Below are 4,668 nucleotides of genomic sequence, written 5' to 3'. Positions count from 1 at the left end.
CCAGATGTCAGAACTCTCTACACGCCAATTAAGAGGTGGGTCCAGTTCAACGGCATACTATAGGAAAAAAGGGGTTGCCTACGTTTAGCTAATTAGCTAAATCTTATGTCGAAGTGCGACTACGTGTTATGATGGCAACCAAGCGTGGCATTGTTTGATTGCCGTAGCATATATGGCTGTCGTATCTCGAAGCAGATTTAGGGGTCTTCGATTATGCTGAACAAGATTTTAGATGGGACGATATGTTTATTTTCACTAATTAGAAGTATGTAACTTCCAGTGTAATATTCAGCTAAGTAGTGTTTCTGTTTGGCAATTCTTTGTGTGTGCCGTTGCTGGCACTTTGCTCCAGTAGAGAGTTTTTTTCTGTTTGTTTTTTCTTAGCCACTTTAGGGATTTTTGAGTGTTCGCTGAAACACCCGGTATACAGGCTGTTTCAGAAACGACTGGGAATATTGTTTTGTAATAGTTAACGCTTGAAATGAAAAAAAGAAATACTATTGACAGCGGAAAACGTCACGGTATAAATAAAATGTGAAAAGTAACAATATAAGTACGTAAAATATGTGACTTACTTTTAATAATTCCTCTCATTTGTCAGATTACAAATAGAGACTTCTTGCCCGTCGTCAAAATATCATATACAAATTCTTAAAAGTAAGAAAGCCTAATTATTGTTCGTGCTGTTCCGTGGCGAATATAGACTGTCTAGAGTCTGCCGTACCGAAACAAAGTAGAAAACAGTGCCGAAAGCAGCGCGCCCGGAGCGACACCAGAGTGCAGCGTGCATGGTAACTTCCATGCTACACTCTCTAACTGACGTCCGCCTCGGTAAATAAAGTTGTGCTGAAGTATACTTTTTTAGTTAAAATGCGACTTTTAAATTAGTGTCAATGTTTTGTGAAACACCTTGTACATTTGTAAGTTATACTGTGCGGCTTGCGAAACACTCGAAGTGTAAGGTAGGGATCGATGACGTTCGTCGGATAAAGTTTGGAATGTTGTGGGCTTTATGCACCAAACCAAAGCCTGTCACGTTATGCCGGCTAGTTACGAACGGGATGTGCGCTTCCTCGCAGTAGTTGGTTTCTCCACAAAGAACACGAAATGATGCTGTGTCGTCGCTGTTCACGTATATACCTTTTCCACGAGGGCATCTTGAATGTCGTCACTTCTGATATGCGTTAAACACATCGTTTTGATCTCTCCAAGCCGCTGGAAGCTCTTCACGAAAAATTCGCGATTGTCACACATCCTTGTTTCGCCTTATATGTATATATTTTTTCGCATATTTCAGGTGGAAATGTCTTATTAATTTTTCAACCCGCATACCAGATACGGAACCCACTTGACTGAGAACAAGAGGAAAAAAATGAAAGCGTCAATACCGTCCGCCGCTCCCCTGGCGGGCGGACAATACACGATGCATGTTACGCGAAGCGCCAGTCATATGTACTCCGAAGAAAATACATATATAAAACAAATCGGAGTATAAGTCCCGCGCATAGTACAAAATTCCGGAACACCGATGTGCTACTGGTTGCGCGGTGCCGCACGATCGCCTCCAATTTTTTTCGACCAGGGGCTCTGGACTTGTCAAACACAACGTTTGAGCCGAAGGTTCACAAAGGCGCCGATGGGATTTCGTGGAAAAAAAAGAACAGCGTCATCGTCGTAGAAGTACTCTCTGACGTCACACCGCTACGGCGGCGCTGCTGTCGTTACTGCGCATGCGCAGAAGTTTTCTCTCACGCGAATCATGTTTCTCCGCGCCGGCAGTGGCCACACCCGGCGTAGGCAACCGCGGGCTTGTCTGTAAACAGTGCGATGGCGTAGAAACTTCAACCCTACTAGCAGGCGACTGCGAACAATGGAATGCTTCTCTGCACCCGTATATTTTACAGCCGTGCCACTGGCCACGGTGTTATTTGTCCCATTTAGAACGTAACATTTCAGCAGCGTGCCAATTTTTTTAAATTATTTTTTTTTTTATTTCACGAAACTTTTTATTTTTGGAAGAAAAGGCACTGCTAATATCGCGGCTTAAAATACAGTTGTTTTTTTTTTTTTTTAACTTAGCAGGTTTGTTTAAAAAAAGCCGAGAAAGCTACACTAATGCGGTATGTGCAGGTGAGTTTTACGGCCAAAAGGACGTAGTATAGGGAGATAGTCGCAACTATTAGTCTGCAAATTAAGAAAAAGATTTTAATTAGCTTTTTAATTAGTGCAAATAGACATATAGTTCCAATTAGAAACTCGCTGAGCATCACCGAAAACCACGAAACCAACTATTTTCAGAGGGTTATAAAGCCGGGGCAGCATTTTACGGCGTTCTGTAAAAACGCTCTGTCCGGACGCGTTTCGAGATTTCGGTTTCTTATCGGAGCACATCTCTGCGCCCGCGGTCCTGCTCTTCGGAGGTCGCAGCCCGTAGAATGGAGGAAGGAAGGGAGCACGGTTGTTGCGCGTCTCAGCCACTGGGGAGCAGGACCGTGGGTCCTGCTCCCTAGTGGCGGACTCCGGGGCATTTACGCTCCGAGAAGAAACCGAAATCTAGAAACGCGTACAGAGTGTTTTTACAAAACGCCGTAAAATGCTGCCCCGGCATTATATCCTTCTAAAAAGTGTTGATATAGCGGTTTTCGATCGTACTCAGCAAGTTTATAATTTAAACCATATGTTTATTTGTAATAAATAAAAAGTTAATTCACAAACTTTACCTAATTGGCCGACTGATAGTTACGAATATCTCCTTACACTATGTCCCCCTGGCCGTATAACTCACCTGCACAAACCGCATAAATGTAGATTTCACGGCTTTTTTTTTTTTAAACAAATCGGTTAAAGTAAAAATAAAAAAAAAAAAACCTTGTATAATCAGTTTGTTATTTAGCCCAGAGAGGATCAGTGTGGAGGAAGCCAGATTTATGGAAGAACGTCCTTTGTGGAGACAAAAAGCACGAAAATGAACAATGGGCTTCGGCACTAGCCAAGTTTTTGAACGCTGCTGCGCAGATTCAGTGCCGACACCCGCGTCGGACTCATTGATAAACGGCGTACCCGGCTACAAAACATTGAGGGATGCGCTGGAAAAGAGGCATATTACTCCAACAATAGAACGTTGTAAAGAGAACAGGGAAGTTATGCGGCTAGAATGAATAGAAGAACAACCGATTCTTGAAGACGAGAAGCTAGCTGGAAAGCATACTTACCCATGTTTAATTAGTCTTTACCTTCGCTGGTAGCAGCTCACACGGTCTGTGCGCAACCGCCTGGAATTGGGGCTGCCAGCTCAACGACAGGTGCGCGGCACAAACATGGTTCGTTGAACAAGTCAAAACATTTTCCTCTGCTTTGCATCCCAGGTTGATACTTGGCTCTCTGGCAGAGTGTTACGGGGCGCGCGTGACAAGCAAGGAGCTATTTTTTATATTTAATACTATTTTGTTAGATAAGTAACAATTTGTTACTTTCCGAGAACACAACCGAGTAACATCTATTCGCTCTGTCTGTGTAGCGAGTAACATATATTTAGTCTGTCTGTCTAACGGAGTAAAGAATACCTCGTTCCTTTTTTTAAAAAAAATCACAGCTGGCACTAAATGAAAATAGCACAACGGAACAATCACCGGGGCGCGCAATGGTGACATGCACGCGGCGGGTGTAGCGCGGCTGCTGTCGCGATACAGCAGCCGTTCCCAAAGCGCGTTTCCGGAAGTCCGCTCGTCTGCCTCGGGCTTTCGCCGGCCATGTGTGACCGTGCCTATAAGGTTTCCATAAAAAAAAAAAAAAAAAAAAAAATCATATGCACCCATATGACACATATCTCAAAATACCATGCGAGGGACCACATGAATAGAAATCTGAAAATTAAGTGGTTCTGTCAAAAGACTCGAGAATTTCGGGTGAATCAAGACAATCTCCCTTACGCATACACGTATTATATACAGAAAACTCAAAATACTGTCGATGATGTGCGCCGCGTTTATTTAATTAAAATATCGCCGATTAGAAAGTTACTAAAAACTGGTGCAAGAGAAACAATGCCATTTATGTGTCGACTGACAGGTAAAGTATAATAGACAAACATGGCCAAATATGAAGATCACGCGTGCGTTCATTATTGAGAAAAATGCTTCTGATATATCATACGGTTCAGTCATATGGACGCTGATAAATCTTTAAACCCGGTTATAACCGGGTTAAAACTTTTAATATTATAATCGCTACCCCGTAATTAATTATTCCAGGCATAATATCGCTCAAAGGCAGGGCACAATTTATTGTGCTTTTTTTAACACATATTTTGAGCATTGGATAAACGCAGTCAAATAAAGTAAACACAAAAAACAACACAAAAAAAACACTTTTAATAATACGTTAGCTGCGAAAGCAAAGAAATTTTGTGGCACTCTTCGACATGAGGAAGTTTCTTGCCTCTTCACAATCATCCTTGCTGCACTATAGACACGCGCTCGAGAGACGTTTAAAGTTTTGACCGGTGAGGCATTACTTTTCTTGCGGCCCACACCATCTGAGAAGCGAGGAAGCACAGCAATCGGCCACCGCAGTTCACCATTTGGCACGTCTGCTGTGGAACCATACAGCGACATTCTCGGACTTTTTTGTTGACCATTGTGTCCCGCCGCCATTGAGCATCACGACGAG

The sequence above is a fragment of the Ixodes scapularis genome, unplaced genomic scaffold (assembly GCF_016920785.2).
Source record: "Ixodes scapularis isolate PalLabHiFi unplaced genomic scaffold, ASM1692078v2 PGA_scaffold2__306_contigs__length_199485367, whole genome shotgun sequence".
Lineage (NCBI taxonomy): Eukaryota > Metazoa > Arthropoda > Arachnida > Ixodida > Ixodidae > Ixodes > Ixodes scapularis.
This window is presented reverse-complemented; position numbering follows the sequence as displayed.